General features: G+C 41.0%; 1 protein-coding gene, 1 long non-coding RNA gene and 1 pseudogene across 2 annotated transcripts in view; 1 reads left to right on the top strand and 2 right to left on the bottom strand.

Annotated features, from left to right (window-relative positions):
• Positions 1-26,151, top strand: part of BORCS5 (BLOC-1 related complex subunit 5) — a 95,278-nt gene that overhangs the window by 28,591 nt on the left and 40,536 nt on the right. The window lies entirely within an intron of this gene.
• On the bottom strand, positions 12,064-17,998 carry LOC144225227 (uncharacterized). Its single transcript, XR_013333247.1, has 3 exons — positions 17,962-17,998; positions 13,176-13,229; positions 12,064-12,207 (listed from the first exon to the last, which is right to left on the bottom strand). It is a non-coding gene; the product is annotated as an uncharacterized LOC144225227 (long non-coding RNA).
• LOC144225239 (transcription factor BTF3 homolog 4 pseudogene) lies at positions 24,777-25,384 on the bottom strand (annotated as a pseudogene).

The following is a 26,151-nucleotide window of genomic DNA, read 5'->3' as shown; positions in this document are numbered from 1 at the left end:
TGCTGACAGCTCAGAGCCTGAAGCCTGCTTGGGATTCTGTGTCTACATCTCTCTCTGCCCCTCCCCAGTTCATGCTCTGTCTCACTCTGTCTCTCAAAAATAAAAAATGTAAAAAAAAAAAAAAAAAAAAAAAAAAAAAAATCAATCACACCATCGAAGAGAGTAAAAATTCCATTTTAGGACTTGTCTCAAACCTAAATAGGATAGCAGTGTCATGGCTGCTGCTAATTTAGATTGCATGAGATCACCAAAGAGGAGCTGCGAGCCAGGGATAGTTACTATCTAAAAGCAAAAATATAAAGAAATCTGTAAATAAAGAAGATGGAGTAAATGTTATCATAGCATCCATTGTTTACTATGAGCAGTAGTAGACAAGCATATTAGTAAAACCACTGTATCAGGCAATGTTCGTATTAATGTGGTGAGGAAAAATAGGGCAAAGCATGAAAAATGGTGAAAAGGAAACCAGATTCATAAGGGGGCACATATAAGAAAAGGCAAGAGTCATTTGGAAGTCTGGTAGGAGTACCAGAGGAAGACTGATATTAACATTGTGTCCAGATAGGCTTTATCTTTCTGCTGTTCTTTCCATTTCCAGCCAATATACTAGAAGAGACTGACACAGAATATGAAGGTAGCCCCACACATAAAAGTGTTAGAAAGTGTTAGATGGTGGGGGGGGGGGAGGGAAAAGAATTAGATGGAAGTGAAAACAATGTTCCAAGATTTGAGCATAACTCCCTTTGGTTGAACAACTAAGCCATTCTTTTATCAAGTTGAAGCCAATCCTCCTCCAACTTGCAGTGAATTCTGGCAAGAAGCTACAGTTTTGTGACCTCTTTATTTTGGCTTTCTTTTAGCCCTACTTTTGCTTTGGTAACACTTAACGACTCTTCACTCTTTTCAGCGTGGGGGAGGACACAGGTTGTTAAGGCCAGTGCTGTGGGTCCAAATAGAAAGTATGTAGAAAGATATTAACTATCCCCAGCCAGGGTTTTTTCCTAACCCTGTATGAATAAATACATTGGTGATGAACATTTTTAACTCCTTTTAATTAATTCTGCATACCTCCTCCGGAATCTTTCTTAAGCCTACTTCAAGTTACGTGGTTCCTGCCTGGAATGTTTGGTTGCTCTGTACTGCCGGCCCAATTCAGGCCTGAGCTCCTTGGTTTGACCTGAAGATCTTAAGAAGTCGTTATGTCCCTCCTTTCTCACTGCTTACATGTGTCTTGAGCTCCAGGCCACAGGGGACTCTTTCCTTGGCTTTATCACCTCCAAGCCTTTGCTCACACTCTTCTGTCTGAAATCTGTCTCCTCCACTGTGGTCTGCCGCAGTCTTACCATCCTTTGATATTTTGATTGTTCATTTGCTCAATAAATATTTGAGTGGCTGTGGGCACTGTAGGCATTGTTCTAGTAGGCGAGCCTCTAGTAAAATGTAAGATCTTTGCTCTTGTAGAGCATATTTTCTCATAGCTCACCCCACTGAGGTATAAACTCATCCCCTTCATCATCTTTTTTACTTTCTCTAAATTGATGTGATACATCTTTGCACAAATGATGATGAGGAAGAAGAAAGTGAGATATTTGAAGTGATCACTGTGGCTGGGCACAGAACATTCCAAATGCTTTAATTAAAAAAAATTTTTTTAGGGGCACCTGGGTGGCTCAGTTGGTTAAGTGGCCGGCTTTGGCTCAGTTCATGATCTCGCGGTTCGTGGGTTCAAGCCCCGCGTCGGGCTCTCTGCTGACAGCCAGCTCAGATCCTGGAGACTGTTTCAGATTCTGTGTCTCCCGGGGCGCCTGGGTGGNAAAAAACAGATTCTGTGTCTCCCTCTTTCTCTGACCTTCCCCTGCTCATGCTGTTTCTCTCTCAGAAATAAATAAAACATTAAAAAAATTAAAAATTTTTAATGTTTGTTTATTTTGAGGGAGAGAGAACTGTACAGAGTGCGAGCAGGGGAGGGGCAGAGAGAGAGGGAGACACAGAATCTGAAGAAGGCTCCAGGCTCCCAGCTGTCAACACAGAGCCCAATGCTGGGCTGAAACTCACGAACCACAAGATCATGACCTGAGCTGAAGTCGAATGCTTAACCGACTAAGCCACCCGGGTGCCCCAAATGCTCTAATTTTAAAATTGTATCCTAAGTATAGAATGAAGCAAATGTAAGCAAAGATAGGTATAAAAGAGTGATATGAACTGGAGTGAATAGTGTCAGGGTATATAAAAGCTAGGATAAACAGAGGCCTCTGAGGTGAGGGACATGAAAGATAACCAGAAGTACGAAAAGTTATGTTCAGAGCAGATCAGCAGAGAGTAGATGTAGCGAACATCTTGTGCCAGGTGAGGTGATGTTAACGTATGACAGAACAGAACTATTTAATACCTCTTCTGCTTTCATATTTTCTGTCAAGAAGAAAATTAACTGGAATTGATAGAGAACAAAGGAGCAGCTAAAATCCCAGTTGGGAGACATTGTAAGTCCAATTAGCTGAGCAAAAAGCATTGTTTTCTGGTGCTTGTCTCCTCACCCCCACTCTATCCCTTCACCTTGTCCCCATCCCTCCAGCCAGGGAACTGAAAGAACTTGTAAATGAAATTACTGAACTGTCATCTTTAACAAATTGTAGAGAACAGAAGAAGTGCCAGAAGCTTAGACACAGAACAAAGTACAGTTGACCCTTGAACGAGGTAGGGGTGAAGGGTACTGACCCCTGCATGGTCAAAAATCTGCATATAACTTTTAACTTCCCCAAAACTTAACCACTGATAACTTATTACTGACCAGAAGGCTTACCAGTAACATGAACAACACCTATTTTGTATATGCATTATATGCTATATCCTTACAATAAAGTAAGCTCGAGAAAACGTTATTCAAATCATAAGGAAAATACATTTACAGTACTGTGTGGAAAAAATTAGCTTATAAGTGGACCCACATAATTAAGACCCATGTTGTTCAAGGTTCAACTGTATTTGCATTAAAAACGGAAGGAGGGATGGGGAGATAACGAAATGTACATCACTGCAGGTAACATTCCATCCATTGGTTCCAACTTTGCACCTTTAGAGTTTCCTCCCTTTTAAAATATTTATAGACTATTATTTTGTCTCCATCAGCCTGGTCTTTTGCTAACTCAAAATTTTTCAAGATTTGCACATGAGAAGATCACAAGTAAGATGCTATAGGGTTCTGACCTTGACCTCTGTCTTATTCAACATCATATCAATTGACTTAGCTCCTACCAAGGGACCCTGGGCATATTTCATATTCATTAAAATTTTATTTATTGACCCTAAAGAGGTAGAAGCATATTAATTACATTTTCAGGTGATAAAGTGTTAGAAACCGTATCTAACATGATGTATGACTGATCGAAGGTTCAGAATGACCTCAACAGACTTGAAAGATGTGCTGAAACCACAATGGCATTTCAAAGGAATAAATGTAAAATCTCACATTTAGATTTATTTATTTATTATTTTATTATAGTTTATTGTCAAGTTGGTTTCCATATAACACCCAGTGCTCACCCCAACAAGTGCCCTCCTCCATGCCCATCCTCTCCTTCCCCTCTCCTCCACCTGCATCAGCCCTCAGTTTGTTCTCAGTATTTAAAGAGTCTCCCTCTTTAAATGGTTTGCCTATGGTTTGCCTCCCTCCCTCTCCTTATTTTTTCCCCTTCCTCTCCCCCATGGTCCTCTATTAAGTTTCTCCTAATCCACATATGAATGAAAACATATGGTATCTATCCTTCTCTGCCTGACTTATTTCACTTAGCATAACACCCTCAAGTTCCATCCACGTTGCTACACGTGGCCAGATTTCATTCTTTCTCATTGCCATGTAGTATTCCATTGCATAGATAAAGCACATCTTCTTGATCCGTTTGTCAGTTGATGGACATTTAGGCTCTTTCCATGATTTGGCTATTGTTGAGAGTGCTGCTATGAACATCGGGGTACGTGTGCCCCTATGCATCAACACTCCTGTATCCCTTGGGTAAATTCCTAGTAGTCAGGATTTTGATGGTTTTCTGTCTCACATTCAGGTCCTTCATCCATTTTGAGTTTATTTTTGTGTATGGTATGAGAAAGTGATCTAGTTTCATTCTTCTGCATGTTGCTGCCGAGTTCTCCCAGCACCATCTGTTAAAGAGGCTGTCTTTTTTCCATTGGACACTCTTTCCCGCTTTGTCAAAGATTAGTTGCTCATACATTTGTGGGTCCAATTCTGGGTTCTCTATTCTGTTCCATTGGTCTATGTGTCTGTTTTTGTGCCATCACATTTAGATTGTTAAAAAATCAATTGCATAAGAACAAGATGTAGGAAAACTAGCTCAACAGAATTCAGTGGAGGTAGGGGGGCTTTTACTGATATCAAGATCGGAAAGTATAAGCAGTAATCTCGGGCACAGTACTTGGCATTGGTTACTCTATACCTGTAAGAGTGTTCTTGGTGTAATGTTTGAGAAGATCTTTATAAACTTGGTATGTCCTAAATAGAGTGACCAGAAGGTTGTTGTCCAGAATCCTTGTCAAGTAAAGAAGCCTTGAAGCAGATAAGAATTTTTAGGTTGGAGAAGATAGAATTTTTAGGAGATCATATCTGTCTTCTAAATAATGTAGCTGCTGAATGGGGAATTAGATCTACTTTTGTGAAGTCCCAGTGATCTCAACTGAGATCAATGGGGAGAAGTTATTAGGAGGTAGTTTTGGTTTGATAGAAATAATAAAGAATTCTCTATAAATAATCATTATAATGGTAATATTTATTAAGCAATTATACATCAAGCAATGAGCAAAATACTTTTCATTCAGCATCTCATATTTAATCCTAACAGCAGACTTGTCATATGGGTACTTTTTAGTCCCTAGTCAAACAGCTATTCTTTTTTTTTTTTAATTAAAAAAAATTTTTTTAATGTGTATGTATTTTTGAGAGAGAGAGAGAGAGAGAGAGAGAGAGAGAGAATCCGAAGCAGGCTCCAGGCTCTGAGCTGTCAGCGCAGAGCCCAATGAAGGACTCAAACTCACAAACTATAAGATCATGACCTGAGCCGAAGTCAGAGGCTCAGCTGACTGAGCCACCCAGGCGCCCCTTTGTTTTTAAAATATTTTAATGTTCATTTTTGAGCGAGAGAGAGAGCGAGCGAGCATGCGTGTGTGCAAGTACGAGCAGGAAAGGGGCAGAGAGAGCAGGAGATACAGAAACTGAAGCAGGCTCCAGGCACTGAGCTAACCCAATGTGGGGCTCGAACTCATAAACCATGAGATCTTGACCTGAGCTAAATTTGGATGATTAACAGACTGAGCCACCCAAGCACCCTGCCAAACAGCTGTTCTTAATCTAGATCTGACTGGTCTCAAAAGTCTGTGCTTGGGGTACCTGGGCGGACCAGTCGGTTGAGCATCTGACTTTTGATTTTGGCTCACATCATGATCCCAGGGCTATGGGATTGAGCCCTGCATCAGACTTTGTGCTGAGTATGGAGCTTAAAAATCTCTCTCTCTTCCTCTCTCTCTTTCTCTCCCTTTCCCTCCTCATCCTCCTCTCCCCCTCTTATTCTCTCTCTCTACCCCCACCCTGTTCCTCTTTCCTGCTTGCACACACTCTCTAAAATAAAGAAAATTAAAAACTCTGTGCTCATAACCACTGTGCTGTCTGGCAGAGTAATGAACGCTCCAGTACTATATATGTTTAAGTAGAAGGATCCCTTTTATGACTTAGAATCAATTCTTGTGGGCGGCCTGGGTGGCTCAATTGGTTAAGCATCCGAAATTGGCTCAGGTCATGATCTCACAATCTGTGAGTTTGAGACCCGTGTCAGGCTCTGAGCAGACAGCTCAAGCCTGGAGTCTGCTTCANCCTCCCCCGCTAGAACTCTGTCTCTCTCTCTCAAAAATAAAAAGGTAAAAAAAACCAAAAGAATAAAAGAATCAATTTTTGCAGTTCATAAGAGTATGGAGGAGCAGTATGGGATTATGGGAAAAGAGCACAGACTTCAGAGTTAGTTCAGGGATGGAAAATGTCACACATTGGCCCTGTGATCTTTAACCCCTCTGAACCCTGTTTTCTTAATCTGTGAAATAAGGATACTAATACCCATCTCAGCGAGTTAATGGGGAATGATTAGTTTATGTGAGCAGCATGGCTTATGAATAGCATATATTTTGTACATATTGAGGCTCAACAAATAATTGCAGTAATTGTGCAAAGAGTCCTTCTAATTTTAACAATTATGGTCAGTGGTCTCTGACCACCATCATTTTAACTCTGTACATTTCTCTCAGTATTTTTTTTTTTAAATGTTTTATTTATTTCTAGGAGAGAGAGAGACAGCGTGAACAGGGGAGGGTCAGAGAGAGAGGGAGTCACAGACTGAAACAGGCTCCAGGCTCCGAGCTGGCAGTCAGCACAGAGCCCGACGCGGGGCTCGAACCCACGAACCGCGAGATCATGACCTAAGCGAAAGTCGGATGCTTAACCGACTAAGCCACCCAGGCGCCCCTCTCTCAGTATTTTTTAACATTCTCTCTCAGTACTTTGCTAATATCTCAATTAGAACAGAGGCTTTGGTTGCTAGACTTTACTTTGTTTACAATTTTGTACAGATCATGTGCATATGTTTACTTTTATGGGTTTTTTTTTTTCTTATTTTGTTTTCTTTTTCTGATGGAAAGTAGCCGCTACTTCCTAATTTGCTACTGTCACCTTGGAAACAAAATAAAATCAGTAAGCCTTCGGGGGCAGTCTGAAGGGCTTCTTGATACTAAAAAACAGAGGCATGAATGCATGGAACTTAAAATAACAGTTTGGGTGACTTGTGGACCAATTTCTGTGTTTCCCCCATTTCTTGACTGTCCAGAGAGTTGAAGTTACGAAATAAGTAAGATGAAGTTGGATGTGACACTAGCTTAGCCCTCGAGGAGTTTTACAGTCTAGTAGGAAAAAACCAAAACATCACAATTAACTCAAAGCCTAGAATTTTTGAAGCATAATGCTTATATAATATGACATTATTCCTATCACTGCCTGCCTCCCACGTGCCAAATGCTGCACTAGCTGCTGTCCGTGCAGTTTCTTTTTTCATCTTCAGAAGAATCCTATGAAGGAGGTACTAATCCTCCTTATTTTGTAGGTAAGAATGCTTAGGTATGACAGTGTTGCAGTGTAGATAACCTTTTCAACTTCCACAGAGATTTAAACTCAGATCTGTCATATTCCAAAGACCCAGTTCTTTGCATCACACTGGAAGAGGTGGGCCACAGTCCTAGAAAACCACCGTGTAGAGGAATGATTCATTGAGCTGAGCCAAAAGGAGCAGGCGGCAGTCGGGTGGGATGTGCTGGCTTGGGTCACGAGCGGTAGAGGAATGAATCCGAAGGGGAGGGTAGGAGGAGCAGAGTGGGCCTGAGTGTGCTGCTGTTGAGGAGGTGGGGTGGAGACGGGGAGATAGCTGCTTGACCAAAGAGAGGGGTGCATCTTGAGGGGGAGGAAGAAGGAAGGTAAGATCAGAAAGCGAAATTTTGGCCAGATCATGCATGCTCTTAAAAGCCAGGGAAAGGGATTCTAGGAAGCAGTTATTGTTTTGTGTTTGTTGTAATAGAGCAAAAGCTATTGGCATGTTGAAAGCTGTGCTTTTTTTTAAATGTATTTTGAGAGAGAGAGCATGCGCAGGTGTGTGCCCAAGCAGGGGTATGGCACAAAGGGGGAGAGAGCGAGAGAGAGAGAGAGAGAGAGAGAGAGAGAGAATGCTAAGCAGGCTCCGTACTGTCGGCATGGAACCCATCGAGGCGCTTGACGGAGGCTCGGTGCTGGGCTTGAGCTCACGAACTGTGAGCTCGTGACCCAAGCCACAATCAAGAGCCAGGTGCTTAACCCAACTGAGCCACCCAGGTGCCCCCAAAGCTGTGCTTTTTTGATGATTGGTATGACAGTGGCCAGAGATGGGCGTACCAGTTAGGAGAGACCATTGTAATTTTCTAGTGATGAGCTGGTGAAAGTCAGGACTGGTGGGGGCACAGTGGAAGGAAGAACAAATCTGACACATCTTCAAGGAAGAAATGATAGAACTTGCCAGATGGGGTACAGGAAGTGGGAGCTGTAGGGTTGCTTGCTGGGAGGAGCAGAATAATGGCAGAATTGGGAAGGGAGTGTTAACCTTAAAAATAAAATTGGCAGTTATTTTACTAGCAAAAATGGTTTTTATTCAAGAATATTAAAGAATTGCAATGTGAGACCAGCAGGTTATGGCAAAACCATAGGCAGGCTGGAAAACAAAGGGGCGGAACGCCCTTTTATAATGGAAAGGGGGGCGTGGGGAGGGCTGTCATAAACAAAATGTCCATCGGACTAAACTGGGAGTTTGAAGTATAGTAGTTTTTCATTGGCTGTGTTATGACAGTGTCTCACTGGGTGGGCTGTGGGGGAGGCAAGGAGAAAACCGTTCTTCCTCCTGCTGGAGGGGTGAAGTATAGTGTTCTTCTAGTTGGGGTGCCAACGCATGTCTTTTCGTGTTGGGGTCTGCACTTAGCAGTGGTAGGATGTGATACAGTCCCCTAATGACCTTTTGATTCCATTGCATTTTATTAGCATTTATTTTTTTAATGTTTATTTCTTTAGTGTTTATTTTTGAGAGAGTGGCACAGATGGAGAGAATCCTAGTGAGGCTCCACGGTGTCAGCACAGACCCCCATGTGGGGCGCATACTCACAAATCATGAGATCACGACCTGAGGTGAGATCAAGAGTCGGACGCTTAGCCGACGGAGCCACCCAGGCACCCCTATTTTATTTTATTTTTTTTTCTTTTTCTTTTTTTTTTTTAAATATTTTATTTATTTCTAGGAGAGAGAGAGAGAGACAGCGTGAGCAGGGGGGGATCAGAGAGAGTGGGAGTCACAGACTGAAACAGGCTCCAGGCTCCGAGCTGGCAGTCAGCACAGAGCCCGACGCGGGGCTCGAACCCACGAACCGCGAGATCATGACCCAAGCGAAAGTCGGACGCTGAACTGACTAAGCCACCCAGGCTCCCCAAGGCACCCCTATTTTAAATTAGGTCCCCTTTTGTTAATTCTCACAGGAAGTTAATTTTTTACATTGACCCTGCAAAACCACAGTCAGTAATAGCCATTTTGGTGCTGCACACTGAACATTTCCTGGCATTTAGCACCTTATGGTGCCCCTTTTGTCACGGGGAACACTTATGGTGGTACTGGGGTAGGAGTGGGGTGTAGGGAGTGTGGCAGGAAGTAGGAGGGGCAGGTGTTTCTCAAAGTTTGCTCTGATTTCCTGACTTGATTTGCTGTGGGCCCGTTGAAGGCAGTATTCTAGTCATAGCAAAAGCCTCTATGCTCATGTGCTCAGACACAGATGTAATGTTTTATAAAGGGCAAGCTAAAAATCTTGGGTGGGCGTTGAGGGGATTATGAACCTCCACATTATTATTTTACTGAACACGCCAAGGACCAGCTCGTCTTTCTGAGCCGGTCTTTAAACAGAGTGACTGCTAATATGAATGTACGGGACTCGTGTTGGAAATTGCTATCCTCGTTTAGAAGCCATTAACCTTTCTGTTGATAAAATAGTGTTTGTAACTGAGCATGTGAAATCCGTGCTGAACAGCTGCAGCCTTTCCGGAACACTAACTTAAAAAGTGCTCGTCATACTTTTTGAAAATCAAAAGCATGTGGGTGGGATGAAGTCACCTGAGCAATTTTCTGTAATTACAACTTTCAAGGCCTTTCCCTTTGTCTTCTTTAGGCTGACTTCACACACATGCGCACATGCATGCACACACACCCAGAAGTGCAAACTCCTGATTTTCTTATTTTTCTCTGTAGATTTTTTGCACTTATTTTTTGTTAACAGTCGCAGTTCCCTAAGAAGGTATTTGCTTTCTTGTTTATTTGAACTTTTGTATTTCTGAAGGCTTTGGAACCCCCCTTACAGAGCAGCTACCTAAAGATTTCTGAGCCATGAGTGACCCCTCTGAAAAGTATGCCTGGGTGCTCTGGATCTAAACGGACTTCTCTAGGGTAACACTGGGAACCCCCAAAGGCCGTGACCTCCTAGAAAACGTACCAGGAAGATGTTAGAATCGTCACGCAACCTTTTGTATGTGCCTGGGTTCCTCAGTGCCATCCTGGTCGGCAGATACTGAAATTAGAATCGTTACTCATGCCTACGACCAACCCACCCTGGGAATTAACTTCTGCATGCTGATAATTAAGGTTTGCTGCTAATGTTCCCTGAAAGAAGGGAATAGAGAAGAATATCGTTTCTATTTGTGCCTTTTCATTAACAGAGAATTGGCAGGGACAGGGCTTTAAAGAAGCCCACATGAGGGGGGATTAGCACCTGACGTAGTTCAGTAGTTACGTCATCGTTGGACACGTACTGAGAATACCAGCACCAGTTTCTCCAGTAAGCTAACTGAAGATCTGAATTCTGGCTTAGTTTAAGTGTGGAATAAGATTGTTGGCTTTCCAAAATTAATCAAGTAGTGTTTTACCAAAGTGATGTTAAACACGAAGTAGTGTAATAGGTCTGTCATGCCATCCTAAGAGTCGCTCATTTTTCTTTTCTTTTTTCTTCCCCCCTTTCTAGGTAACAAAAGTTCTTCACCTAGAATAGAATTTGGGCTTGCATTGTGTATAACATTGCGAGTTCCTTCTTGCTACTGAAAGCCAAGGTATCTTTTTCAGGGAGGTTAAAATTACTAATTTCTCCCGTTATCTTCTTCCTTTCTGTCATCTTCTTCCTTTCTGTCAAGAGTCGCAGTTCATAGTGTTCCTGAAGCTATCTGAAAAGACCTTTGTATACATGTAGAGTGCCTCTGGCCAAAGAGATGAGGCGCGATGTTACTTGTTTCAGAAGATACACTAATGCATCAAAAACAAGGGACAGGAAAAACAAACTGCAGTTAGTAACCTTGTTGCTTCAAAATGAACAAACGTTTTGGGAGAGCAAGTTCTCGCCGGACATCACTAAATAAGAATGAGCTGATGTCACACTTGGCAAGAAGCAACTCTTAAATTTTTTTTTTCCATGCAAATAGTACAACATGGCGGGGAGGAGGGGCCGCGGGCAAAGGGTAAAGAATTATGGGGGAAAATAAGCTAGAGAAGGAATGTGAGAAAGAGTCGCTTGCTACAAAAGAATTACTGTGATACAAAAGCCATGTTTGTTTTGTCAAGAGGAATCTGAGCTGGAACTTGAACTGATGAAGGGAGAGATGTGTACCGGTCTCCTCCCGCACTCCCTCAGAGGCCGCTGTGTGCTGCTCCCTGTGGAGGGTTGTGTAACTGCCTTGACTCGGTTTCAGGGGAAAATGGCCCCTGTAGCTATTTTGGCTCAGCAGAGTTGCTGCATCAAGTGTAAGTGAAGAAGTCCCCTAAACATCGTGATATCAGACTCAAAAGGTAGTTACTTGGATGAGGATTTCCAAACACTAGGAGGCAACACTGCCCACTGGAGCGTGTGCCATCAGCAGCCTCCCCCTTCCCAGAATTCCGTGCAGCACTGGGAATTTGGACAACCTGATGGCAGATTTTGCATGTTCCTAAAAGCCAGGAAATGTCAAAATTAGCCAAATGTTTATTGAGATGAGCTGGAGTTACCTGGTACATCGAAGGTGTGTGGTGCAGTGTGTCACAGCAAGAGTGGGAGAGTGTAGGCTGGGGACACTGCCGGCATTCTGGGCGGACCAGCCTCCGTTGTGTGAGTCTCCCTGTGTGTGGGCGGATGATTAACCTCCCTTTCCAGTAAATACCGTGGTGCCCCCAGTCTCCACCACGTCCAGAGAGGCCCTTATCTTCCAAAACCCCTCCCCACCCCGGGGCAGAACTAAACCCATATGTGCTTTACAGCTTTATTAAGTGGCATGGTTTTCTTTGTAATTGTGTGCTTCCCAGAATTAACAACTTAAGAATTAATTAATTCTTAATTAAATTAACTTAATTAAATTAACAACTTAAGAAAGTCTTAAGTTGTGCGTTTATAATATAGTACAGGCTTTATTCAGAATAGATTTCATAAAAAACTCTACTGGAAAGATGGATGGCAGGGAAGGACATCACCAGGACAGAAAAGAGTGAGATGGAAGTGTCTTCTTTCGCCCATTCTTGTTCCTCCAGATCTCCAGTTCTCCGCCTGGTTCCTCTTTCTCCTGGGAGGCAGCAAATGTGTGGTCCAGGACTAGAGACAAGGGCATGAGATAAAGTAGGGGAAGGTAGCAGAACAGCTGGGCAGGGGGTGGGGCGTAGGCAGGTACAAAGAAGAGATTTCCATTGGGATGTGAAGATGGAAGACATGGCGATGATGAAGGGCGATAATGAAATTGGAACGTTCACATGGCATTGTTAAGCTTACAACGTTGGTATTTCTGGGACGGTTTTGTGTACCACAGACCTAGAACTTGCAGGGAAAATACTCATCTGGGATCATTAAATCAGTTGAAGACTTTAACATGCATGTTGAATTATGGTATTTCCTTTTTTTTTTTTTTCATAGCTTTGAGGCTTTAAGCCTCACTTTCGAAAAGACTGTGTGCTTCTAGGTACTTAAGCAGCGATTTAGATCCACTGTCTGCTGTTGATATCATTGCAGGTCTCCTGAGCGTTAGTTCATGGAGTCACTGACTCAGTGACATACTTTTCCATTCATCTGGACTTGCTGAAAATAGTACTGTGCTTTATTGGAAAAGCTAAGCACAAACGTTAGTCAAATATTAGCATACAAACTAACCAAATTAATTGTTATTAAATAAGAGGTGCAAACAGGAAAGCTTTGAGACGTATGAACAAAAATCTCACTCATCTTCATTATCAGTCACTGCTTAACTTAAAACTTTGGATTTCTACCAAAGCTTGATTAAGTTTAGGAACATTCCTTTCAGTGCTTCCCAGACCTTTTAAATGAGCCTTGAAGACATTGAGCTGTGTGCATATCACTCCGTTTTTAGCCTTCTCACTAGTTATCAAACACTCTGCTGGTCTCTCTCCTGGGGAGGTCTTGTTTTTGTCACAGGCTGTCTTTCTGAGCAGCCAGTGTGTCATTCCCTCTCTAATTACCTAGAATTGTCTAGTTTTGCTAACAGAGAAGGGTATGTTTTCCTGAATGGCTCCCGTGGTGGCTGAGGATGGAATTGTGGTGGTGTCACAAACCTTTGTGGGAGCCAGAACCAGAGCTTCCATCGGATTTCCAAAGGTGTCTCAAACCTAGAAGATTTCAAGAATTATGGCTTTGGCTAGAAAGCCTTGTCCCCGATAGAGATTGCCAGCTGCTACCTAATTTGTTTTTTCATTTGGAATATTTCAGCCTATAGCAAAAACAGCAAACACCTGAATCTTCACTTACCAACTTTGTCAGACTTTAGTATTTTACCATATTTTACCATTTGTTTGATTTTTTTTGCCCCCTTCCCAAAGAAAAACATTTCAAACAACTTCAAGCCCCCTCACTCCCTTTTGTGACCCTCCCTAATATTTTTTTCTCCCTTCCTCTCTACAGGAAATCAGTGATCTGACTGGTGTTCATCATGCCCACACATTTTTTTTCGTGGCTTTACCTTCTACTCCATATTTATAGAACTCTAAACAGTATCTAATATTCTTTTATATGTTTTGACTTCATCTAAATTGCATTCTGTTGTATGTATCCTATATTTATACTTTTGTAACTTTTTTTTCTTGGTTTATACTTTTGAGATGTGTCCATGTCCATACATACCTCATTTTCCCTGCTGTATTGTGTTCCACGGAATGACTACTTCACCATTTACCTATCCATTGTCCTGTTAATGTTTGAGTTGTTTCAGATTTTTTCATTATTGAACAGTTAGTAGGTCTGCTTGGACATGTCTCCTCATGCACATGTATGAAAGTTTTCCCTAGGGCGTGTAACTGGGAATAAATTACTGTTTAGTAGGGGAGAAATCTTTTCAGCCTTACTAGGTGCTGTCAAATCATTCTTCAAACCTGTTATGTGGATTTATAGCCTTACTGGCTGTGTTTGCAAGTTCCTGTTGTTCCACATCCTCAATAATTGTCCCAGCTGTTCCTTGTTTACTGATTAATTTAAAGACAGCGCTGTGCATAGCAACCATCTCAAACACGGGGTCGGATGCAAACTTATTTTTTCATACCAGGCTTCCTCCTTTAAAGGAACTGTCACTTTCAGAGTTACGAATCCGAGGTAACCAAGTAGAGGGGCGTTTGGCCGTATTGTCTTAAATAGGATTTCTTTTTCTTAGGATCATAAAATGAAAACATATGATTATTTTAGATAATTTGGAAAACAGATTTACAAAAAAGAAAACTACAAATTCTACCACTCAGCTACAGTTTTGTTACTATTTTGCTATGTATTTCCTTCTGGTGTAAACATATATATGATACATATTTACTCTGCATTTAGAACTGTGCTGAATTTGTCACTGTATATCACAGTTTCACTTAAAATTATATTGTAGCATTTCCCATGTCACGGAATATTATTTGAAGACACCACTTAATAGCTGCATAACATGTAATTATTCTCCCCTTGGAGAACATTTTTATACTGAAATAACACTGTAGTAAACAGTCTTGGTATATGAATCTTCTTCTGAGTTTCAGTCTGTTTCTTTGAGCTAGATTTCCTAGAAGTCAGTAAATATTTATGGAATTAGACTGAATAGATTCTAAGCAAAGCATCCAGGGAAGAAAAGAAAAGTCAAAAGAGAGGAAAGCAGGACATGTTTCCAGGCGTGTCCGATGGGGGGAGTCATGAGATCTATTAATTTAACTCCTCTCATAGTTGAGTTCAGTGGCAACTCTGTCTCTCTCCCGAATTTAGAGACCCTTCTCTTAATACGGGCCGTGTTATAGGTGAACTCTATCCTACCGTGAACAAAAGAGAGTTGGCTGTACATTGTAGTGTTCAAAGAATATAGGCTCTTAGAACTGAAGGGATTTTAAAAAATTTTTTAAATGTTTTTTACTTATTTCTGAGAGACATTGTGAGCAGGGGAGGGTCAGAGAGAGAGAGAGACACAGAATCCGAAGCCGGCTCCAGGCTCTGAGCTGTTAGCACAGAGCTCGACATGGGACTCAAACCCATGAACCATGAGATCATGACCTGAGCCAAAGTCGGACGCTTAACCGACTGAGCCACCCAGGCGCCCCAGAACTAGAAGGAATTTTTAACGTTTTATCATTCTGGTTGCAGAGTCCTCAAGTTGAGTGTATTTTATAGAATATTTCATCAAAGTAGACTTCTAGCCTTGACTTGCTTTATATCTAACCCCACACAGCTCATTGTCATACAGGCAGTTTGCTCCTTTATTGGACAGCTTTGGTTCGTTCAGCATGGTTCTTTTCCTTAAATCCAAAGATTTCCTGTAACTTTTGTTTGCGGTTTAATTTGTTCTTTTAATGAACGGCTCTCTCAAAATAATTCTGGAAATATTTTTACCTTTGCATGTTTACCCATTAGCATCTACTGTAATATGAAAACAAACATATGTTTGACCTACTTTTAGCTTTTGTTTTCTTCCAAGGTACAATTTATCTTTATAGTAAAAATGATATATGGGGACATAGGCAAGATAGAAGAACTTTACACATATTTTTATATGTGGTGGACAGAAAAGTTTTGGAGTGTTTATAGAATATACTTTCATTTTATTACTGTTGATTTGAAGCTGCATTTGAGAGTGATTTTGGTATATGCACGGTGCTACTTTTCTGCTAATAATAACAACCTTTCTCTTCCCATCTGTCTCTTTTTTTTTTCTTTTTTTTTTTTTTGCACAGAGGTGTTAACGTCTGTTATCTCCTTAAATCTCTGTATCTCTGTCAGACCTCTTAGGGTAGGCATTTTCCTCTGAGCAGATAAGGCCCAGAGAGGTTTAAAGTCCTCTCCTATCACACAGCTGGTGAAAGGTAGGGCCAGCATTTCAACTCAGGTCTCATTCTAAAACCTTTTTCTTTAGCCAGTTTGCCTGTCTCTCTCTCTAAGGTGAGTTAATTTCATAATAAAATCAGATGTACTTCTGTTCAAAAGATATTCTTGTCTTTGGGCCTTGACAGTCAGTGTATCACATTGGTAGCGGGTGATACCTCTGCTTGTTCTCTTCCATCATCCTAGTTGCTCTTGCCTTGGTTTGGGCCCACTGGAGATTTTCTGCCCCTGACTGCCCACCTCTCCCTAGTGCCCCACGGGGCTTCTTCCTGTTTCTAGGGAAACTGAAGCACAAATGAGAAAAGAGTAACAAATGATCACATAATTTTTCCCCCCTGAATATTATCAACTGATATGTTCTGTAAAGGAGGATGTTTTCACAGCTGTGTGCTTCAGGGATGGTGGGAAAAGTTTGCGTTGCTATTGCTTGAATATCTTCTACAACAAAGGCACATGCTTGATGGCCTTGGAATGTGGAAACCTGTTCCCTCAGTCAACCCTTTGATAGAGATCTTTGTGTTTGTGGTCACACTGGGATTCAGATACGTTATCTTCATGAACTTCAGACCAGAGGTCAGAGTACCAAGGAGTGGACTTGTTGAATATATGATTTAATTACCTGAGATCAATCATGTTTTGACTTGGTGATGACGGGATATACTGTGTATGTGTGTGTGTGGGGGGGGTTATGTAGTTGCTAGGGGAAAGGAACAAAGTTTAATACTTGGTTTTGTTGACCTTTGGTATCACTTTTATCTTGTAGTTCCATGTAAAACTGCCTTTGCCAAGTTTTCAAAAGGCTGTAGTCAAGTGATTTATAGATAAAGCCTCATTCACTACTTGCATAAGAAGAGCCCATATCTTCAAATATGGGTGACGTAAGTTTACTTTAGAGACAGGAATGAGTTCATTTCTTTGGAGAGATATGAACAGAATGTCTCTTACTCTGGTGAGAAATAAATTTAAATCGGGGCTTTGCTACGAGGAAGTGGAATGGAGTAACTGGGCAGTTGAGCCTTCTGAAGTTAGGGGTCTTTAGGCAAGGCCCAAGGGGCACACCCAGTTGTGTATTGTGGAACTCATCCAGACAGGAACATTCCTCAGTTCTCCACAGGGAATGCCAGACATCATGGAGAACCACTTTGTATATGGCTATAAGGTGCTTATGTGCCTTGGGTCTTTCAGAGACAAAAATACATGATTCCTTCCCTCAAGGACCTTACCAGGGATCTAGAGAGAAAGGAGGAATGTCGATAATAATACATACACAAAAAGGATCCTGTGGCAAGTGCCCAAAGTGAACCTTCAACCAAGTGTATTCCAGAGATACAGCCCATAAAAAGTACGATTTATGTATAAATGGGCTGTGTTGCTACTGAAAACATTTTGACATTTTGATTCCAAAGTATAATCAAGTCTCAAATAAGCAAAACAACCTTAAGTATAAGTCAAGAGGAAAATGGTATTTTAAAGTAATTCTTCAAGTAAGTTGCCAAATAATGGACACTGGTATTTCGGGAATTGGCAACTGTGGCTCTCACTGTTTGGCTACTGGATTATCTCCCTTAAACTACAGTAATATTTCTGTCACGCCAAATCATTCATGTACAGTATTTTTTCTTTCTGTGAACTCCAGCACATATTTCCATCATGTGATTTGTTGTCATGATTATTATTACTATTATCTACTTACTTTGTATAGGGGATAATAAAATCCACCTTTTAAAGTCGTGCTGACAACTAAATAAGATAAACTGTGTTACGTGGTTAACACAGTGCTTGGCTAAGAGAATGCCATCATTAATGTTAACTATTGTTTTTCTTACTCATGAAATAGAATGCTTTATCTAACACCTGACATAGAGTTAAGTTTTAGTACACTGTCACAATATTAGCTTACTGTTTACAAAGAGATTTAACAAGTGAAAATGTGTCAAGGGAACCTAACTCAGAATCGGAGTCAAGAAACCGTGAAGGATGCCCTCTTGGGCACATACCACTCCTTACCACTTGCGCAGTCCAGCAGGAAAAAGGAAGATTTCCTCTGGACCGAGGAGGTGGCTTTCACCTACAGCCAATCAGAGACTCCCACCTCCAACCACCGACAGCCAATGAGAAGGCGCCACCACTTTGAATTCTTATTTTTTTCCCCAATGAACTTTTCTTCAAAACAACCCTCCCAACTTCCTCCTTTTTGTCTATAAAACGATGCTCTCCTCCTTTGTTGCCCAGACTTGCCTGTTGTTCTCCATCGTTTGCTTGTTCCAGATTGCGCTTCCTCCGCTATTCCCTAATAAACTCGATATTGCTGGCTGAATCACTTACCTTTTTCTCTCGAAAGGTTGACAAGCACACATTATCTCATTTAATTCTCTCTGCTACTTTCAAGGTATACTGTATTAGCTCTCGTTCACTGATAGAGAAATTGAGGTTAAGTGTATACACGGTCAGATTTGAAAGTGATAGTGAATGGCTTCCAGAATCTCTAGAAGAGCTCTAGACTCAGATTTTGGGTCACCTACCTAAGCATAATGGCCAAAATTATGCCACAGAACTTAATCATTGAGGTCACTACTGCTCTCACGACCAAACACTGTGACACACCCTGTACCACAAACAGTGCTGGCTGCTAGTGTAGACTGAACTTTGCCACTGGTTCTGCTTCTCCTGTTACCGCAGAAAGCCTGTTTTTCCAGAAACAGCTGTCACCGGGCAATGTACCTTGTAGAAGGACCCTGTTTTGCAACATTTGCTCCCCATTTAGAGTCAAGGGACGAAGCATAGATTGGTGGAACTCCTGTTGTGCGCTTGTATTCGCGCTGCAGGGCAGGTCGGGAAAAGGCCCTTGGTTCTTCCGCTCCTCTGTGTAATAGGCAAGTAGGCGCTCACGTGCGATGCTTTGCTTCATTGCAGTTCCTTGGGCCTTAAGTCTGTATACAGAAGGAGTATTTCCTGTTAATTGTATGTAAGCAGAGTAGAAGTTGAGATTGTTTTCCCTATTAGTAGACTTCATGTGTGGAAAATCAGTCTTTTCCTAAAATGTATCTTGTTCCTAGTAATTAGATGTCATCAATCAACAGTATTGCCTCGACTTTTAAAGCTGTTAATAAATGAGAACTTTCCATCTGATCAGGGTGTTTTCTTCAGTATAAACAGTACTGTATTTCCCATTATCCTGTAGAGTGCAGGACTTGTAATACTTCAAGGAAGCCATGAGTTAATACCCCCCAAGAAGAGGGACTCCTTGAAGCAACAAAGTCCATGGCATTAGAATTTCAGATTTCTTTTTGATAGCATCCTTTTCTTGGTACTTCATTTGTTTTTATTTAAAGCGAACCTGTGATTGATTCATCTTTCTGAACACTTACAAACTTCGGGTCCCCAGTGTGATTGCTGTGGACTCTAAAGATAGCTTCCTCTTTTATAGTCAGTCTTGGTATGCTTTGCAAAGGCTGTATTTTTTTTTTATGTTTATTTTTGAGAGAGAGACAGACTGTGAGTGGCGTAGGGGTAGGGAGAGGAAAACACAGAATCCAAAGCAGGCTCCAGGCTCTGAGCTGTCAGCACAGAGCCCCATGCGGGGCTCAAACCCATGAACCGTGAAATCATGACCTGAGCCGAATTCAGACGCTGAACCGACTCAGCCACCCAGGCGTCCCACAAAGGCTGTATTTTTAAGAAGTTGTGTATATTTCAAACTACCGTAAGTAGCATTATGTGTTAAAATGCAGTTTTTAAAAGAACACTTTCAGTTCCTCAAAGCAAACTCTTTTAGAGGGAAGGATCCTTTGGTGCTCCAACCAGCTATCCTTACTTTGTCTGGAAAGCTGCCATTTTGATATTTCAGTAAGTGGAGAACACCATGCTGTAGTGAACGCTAGCTGTCAAATTGTAGGGAGGACTCAGGTGCTCCATTTTTATAGGCTGGCATTTGTACCTCCAGACATGTGAGACAGAGCGGACTTTCTGTGTTCATTCATTGAGAGATGTTGAAAGGTTGTGACTTCTGAACTATGAGTGTGTATGATAGACTACATTTCTTTTATTTTCATACTCAGAGGAAGGGTCTTCTGAATTTAAATATGTTCCTTTCTGCAAAGAATTCTAAATTCATCTTGGTCCTATAATTTAAAAAAAAAACAAAAACCCTGGTCTAGCAGTACAGAATAATATTTTATCTTCCTCCTCATAGAAACAAGAAGTTTCCAAAGTTTGGAAGAAACCATGGTTCAACTCAGTTTTCAGAGAAGGAAATAAGACTTATTTTTCTCCTGGTTTATCCTTTTATGTTTTAGATTTTGTTCCCTACTGACTACCTTTTTCTTTTTTGCTTGGCTAATTGATTAGAGAGGTATTGTGGAATATTTTTGCTGAGCATAATTGAAATCTATCTACTTGACTTTTTTATTGCATTAAAATATGCATAACAAAATTTATCACTTTCACCCTTTTTGAGAGTATGATTTGGTGGCATGAAGTATATTCATATTGTTGTACAACATCACCACTGTCCTTTTCCATCTTTCTTAATTGGAACTCTACCAGTTAAACAGTCACTTCCTGTTCCCTCCTCCCCTCAGTGCCTGGCAACCATTATTCTACTTTTTTTCCCCCTCCATCAATTTGACTATTCTGTGTACATCATGTAAGTGGAATCATACGCTATTTGCCCTTTTGTGTCTGCCTTATTTCACTAAGTGTTCTCATAGTTCATCCATGTTCTAGCATATGTTAGAATTTCCTTCTTTTGTAATGATGAATAATGTAAATAGTATTTACCATATTTTGCATATTTTTTCATCCATTGCTGGATGCTTGGATTGCATCCATGTCTTAACTACTATGAATGTGAATGTACAAATATCTTGTCAAAACCCTGTTTTTAGTTCTTTAGGGCGTGTACACACAAGTGGAACCACTGGTAATGATAGGGTAATTGTGTTTAATTTTGGGGGGTCGTGCCATGCTATTTTCCACAGTGACTGTACCATTTTCAGTCCCATCAATGGTGCACAAGGGCTTCACTTTCTCTACATCCTCACCAACACTTGTTTTCTGGCTTTGTTTTGTGTTGTTTTGTTGATAACAGCCATTCTAATGAGTGTGAGGTGGTGTCTCATTGTAGTTTTGATTTGTGTTTCTCTTATGATTAGTGGTGCTAAGCATCATTTCATATGCTTATTGGCCATTTGTATATTGTCTTTGGAGAAATGTCTACTCAGGTCTTTTTGACTGTTTTTGAGTTGGACTGTTTATATTTTTTTATGTTGAATTTTATGAGTTTTCTGTATATTCTGAGTATTAATCCTGCATCAGGTATATGGCCTTTGCAGATATCTCCTCCCATTCTGTGGGTTTCTTTTGTTACTCTGTTGGTAGTGCCTTTTGGTGTACAGAATTTCAAATTGTCCATAAAGTCCAGTTTGCCAATTTTTCTTTTGCTGCCTGTATCTTTGGTGTCATTTCAAGGAAATCATTGCCAAACTCAATGTCCTGAACCTTTTGCCCTGTGTTTTCTTCTGTGAGTTTTATAGTTTTAGGTCTTTGATAAAATTTGAGCTAATTTTTGTATGTGGTGGTAGATAAGACCTTCAACTTAATTCTTTTGCATGTGGACATCTAGTTTTCTCAGCACCATTTGTTGAAAAGACTCTCCTTTCCTCTATTCAAGGGTCTTGGCACCCTCGTACAAAATTGCTTCACCATGTATATGAGAGTTTATTTCTGGGCTTTTTATTCTATTCTATTGAGGACTACGTCTCTCTTTATACCAGTACTGTACTGTTTTGGTTACTATAGCTTTGTGGTAAGTTTCGAAATCAGGAAGCGTGAGTCCTTCAGCTTTGTTTTTCTTTTTCAGGATTGCTTTGGTTATTATTGGAAGTCCTTTGAGATTCCATATGAATTTTAGGATGGGTTTTCTATTTCTGCAAAAAAAAATTGGAATTTTTATAGAGGTTGCAGTGAATCTATAGGTTACTTGGGGTGGTATTGTGAACTCAACACCAACAAAACCCACAAATGGTCCAATTAAAGATGGGCAGAGGACCTAAATAGAATTTTTGCAGTGAAGACTGATGGCCAACAGACATATGAAAAGATGCTCGACATCACTAGTCATCAGGGAAATGCACATTAAAAATAAAATGAGGAGCGCTCGGGTGGCTCAGTCGGCTAAGCGTCCGACTTTGGCTCAGGTCATGATCTCACGGTTCATGGGTTCAAGCCCCACGTCGGCCTCTGTGCTGACAGCTTAGAGCCTGGAGCCTGTCTTCCAATTCTGTGTCTCCCCCTCTCTCTGACCCTCCCCTGCTCACGCTGTCTCTATCTCTCTCTCAAAAAATAAATAAAACCTTAAAAAAATACAATGAGATATTTTTACGCCTGTCAGAATGGCTAAAAAAAAAAAACAAAAAACATAAGACATAACAGGTGTTTGCAAGGCTGTAGAGAAAAGGGAACCCTTGTGCACTGTGGTGGAAATACAAATTTGTACAGCCATTGTGGAAAACAGTATGGAATTTCCTCAAAAAACTTAAGAATAGAGTTACCGTATGATCCAGTGATTCTACCACTGGGTATTTATCCAAAGGAAACAAAAGCACTCGTTTGAAAAGATGTATGCACCTTTATGTTTATTGCAACATTATTTACAATAGCTGGGATACGGAAGTAACCCAAGTGTCCATTCCCAGATGAATACATGTGTGTGCATGTGCGTGCCCGCGTGCGCGCACACACACACAAATATTAATCATAAAAAAGACTGAAATCTTGCCATTTGCAACAGCATGGATGGACCTTAGAGGGTATAATGCTAAGAGGAAAAAGTCAGAGAAAGACAAATTGCATATGATATCACTCTTGTGGAGTTTAAGAAACAAACACACAAATAAGAGGCAAAAACCATATTCTTAAATACAGAGAACAAACTGGTAACTGCCAGAGGGGATGGGGGGGGGGGTAATGGGTGAAATAAAGAGTATTAAGAGAACAGTTATCTTTTTTTTCCTAATAATTTATTGTCACTCTAGCTAACATACAATGTATACAGTATACTCTTGGCTTTGAGAGTAGATCCCCGTGATTCATGACTTACACGTAACACCAGTGCTCATCCCAACAAGTGCCCTCCTCAATGCCCATCTCCCATTTTCCCAGGCCCATCACCCCTCAGTTTGTTCTCTGTATTTAAGAGTCTCTTATGGTTTGCCTCCCTCTCTGTTAGTAACTTATTTTTACTTCCCTTCCTCTGTGGTTTTCTGTTAAGTTTCTCAAATTCCCACATATTAGTAAAAACATGTATATGTCTTTCTTTGACTGACTTATTTCACTTAGCATAATACCCTCCAGTCCCATCCACGTTGCTGCAAGTGGCAAGATTTCATTCTTTTTCATTGCCAAGTAGTGTTCCATTATATATGTATGCCACATCTTCTTTATCCATTCGTCAGTTGATGCACATTTGGGTTCTTTCCATAATTTGGCTGTTGTTGATAGTGCTGCTATGAACATTGGGGTACATGTGCCCCTATGATACTGCTGTATCCTTTGGGTAAATTCCTCGTAGGGCTGTTGCTGGGTCGTAGGGTAGTTCTATTTTTAATTTTTTGAGGAACCTCTATACTGTTTTCCAGAGTGGCTGCACCAGTTTGCATTTCCCACCAACAGTGCAAGAGGGTTCCCCTTTTTCCACATCCTCACCAGCGTCTGTTGTTGCCTGAGTTGTTAATTTTAGCCATTCTGACTGGTATGAGATAGTATCTCAGTGTGGTTTTGATTTATATTTCCCTGATGATAAGTGTTGTTGAGTATCTTTTCATGTGTCTTTTAGCCATCTGGATGTCTTCTTTGGAAAAGTGTCTATTCATGTCTTCTGCCTGTTTCTTCACTGGATTATTTGTTTTCTGGGTCTTGAGTTTGGTAAATTCTTTATAGATTTTGAATACAAATCCTTTATCCCATATGTCATTTGCAGACATCTTCTCCAGTTCTCTTGGTTGCCTTTTAGTTTTGCTGACTGTTTCCTTTGCTGTGCAGAAGCTTTTTATCTTGAGGTCCCAATAGTTCATTTTGCTTTTATTTCCCTTGCCTTCAGAGATATGTCAAGTAAGAAGTGGCTGCGGCCGAGGTCAGAGAGGTTGTTGCCTGTTTTTTCCTCTATGATTTTCGTGGTTTCCTGTCTCACACTTAGGTCTTTCATCCATTTTGAATTATGTTTGTGTATGGTGTAAGAAAGTAATCTGGTTTCTGCATGCTTCTATCCAGTTCTCCCAGCGCCATTTGCTAAAGAGACTGGCTTTTTTCCATTGGATACTCTTTCCTGCTTTGTCGAAGATTAGTTGGCCATACAGTTGTGAGTTCATTTCTGGATTCTCTATTCCAGTGGTCTACGTGTCTGTTTTTGTGCCAGTACCATACTGTCTTGATGATTACAGCTTCATAGTACAGGCTAAAGTCTGGAATTGTGATGCCATCAGCTTTGATTTTCTTTCTTTCTCTCTTTTCTCTCTCTCTCTCTCTCTCTTTCTTTCTTTCTTTCTTCTTTCTTTCTTTCTTTCTTTCTTTCTTTCTTTCACAAATAACTTTTTTAATCTTGTTTCAAACTTTATTCCCAGGCTTCTTCAGCTTAATTAGCTGCAAAGAAAGAATTGTGTATAAGCAAATACTGAAAAGAGCTACAGTGTCCAAGGAGCTTAAAAATACTAGAGATTAGATTCTATGAGATCCATGAACAAAATTTTTTAAAAGCAGTCATAATATAAAATTGAAGCTCCCAGTTAACTTCTTCAAGCTTTCTCTTCTTCAGAAGTTGACTCAATTCAGTGTGCTTCATTCTTGGGAGCTTCATCAAAGTTCTCCACAAGATCTGGAATTTCATCATCACGCTGCTTTCCAGTAGCGAGTGGTGCCTTTCCATCCACAGATTGTGTGGGCAGAGCTTCAGCTAATCTTCTTAAACTCGTCAGACCATCTGCACCAAGTCGGTGTAAGATCCTGGGTAGCATTTGTGTCAGCGGCTTTGTCTCAGCGTGGCCTGTAACGGTGAAAGTGTTCGCTGCCAGGGATGCCTGAACTTCAGGGTTGTTAAAGTGGATCCCTCACTGTTCCTTGGTTTGTGAACATCCTCATTTCTTCAATATCAGAGATACTGCTTACCCCCAACTTCTTTAAGGAGAACTGAAGTTTTTTATCATCTGCGGTAGCTGTTCTATGAACCACCTTCTTTTGGTGAGAAAGTTCCTCTCCCACCAATAAACGCTTGTGCTTGCAGTTTGGCAAGTCTCTCCTGGTTTATGATAATTTTCTTTCATCTTGTTGGAGGGGAAATGGAACCGCACGGGGGACTAGGGTTGGCGCCCAGGGGGCCTTGGGTGCACCAGCTGAGATTAGGCGCACACACGTGGGCTTTGGGATTCTTTTTCAACATGACCTTGGCTATTTGGGGTCTTTTGTGGTTCCATACACATTTTGGGATTGTTTGTTGTAGCTCTGAGAAGAATGCCAGTGTTGTTTTGATTGGGATTGCATTGAATGTGTAGATTGCTTTGGGGAGTATTGACATTTTAGCAATATTTGTTCTTCCAATCCATGAGCATGGAACGTTTATCTATTTCTTTGGGTCATCTTCAGTTTCTTTCATAAGCTCTCTATCGTTTTCAGTGTACAGATCTTTTATCTCTTTGGTTGGGTTTATTCCTAGGTATTTTATTATTCTTGGTGCAATTATAAATGGGATCAATTTCTTGACATCTCTTTCTTTAAAAAAATTTTTAGAGGTGCCTGAGTAGCTCAGTTGGTTGAGCATCCGACTTTGGCTCAAGTCATGATCTTGCAGTTCGTGAGTTCTAGCCCTGCATTGGGCTCTGTGCTGACAGCTCAGCGCCTGGAGCCTGCTTCAGATTCTAGGTCTCCCTGTCTCTCTGCCTGTCCTCCACTCATGCTCGGTTTCTCTTTCAAAAATAAATAACCATTTTTAAAAAATTTTAGAGAGGGAGACACAGACTCTAAAGCAGGCTCCAGGCTCTGAGCTGTCAGCACAGAGCCTGACATGGGGCTCAAACCCACGGACCATGAGATCATGATCTGAGCTGAAGTCAATCACCTAACTGACTGAGCCACCCAGGTGCTCCACTTGATATCTCTTTGTGTTGCTTCATTTTTGGTGTATAGATATGCAACCAATTTCTATACATA

The sequence above is a fragment of the Crocuta crocuta genome, unplaced genomic scaffold (genome assembly GCF_008692635.1).
Source record: "Crocuta crocuta isolate KB4526 unplaced genomic scaffold, BGI_CrCroc_1.0 scaffold262, whole genome shotgun sequence".
Taxonomy (NCBI): domain Eukaryota; kingdom Metazoa; phylum Chordata; class Mammalia; order Carnivora; family Hyaenidae; genus Crocuta; species Crocuta crocuta.
Note: the sequence above shows the minus strand (reverse complement) of the source record. Positions and strands in the feature narration are given on the sequence as shown.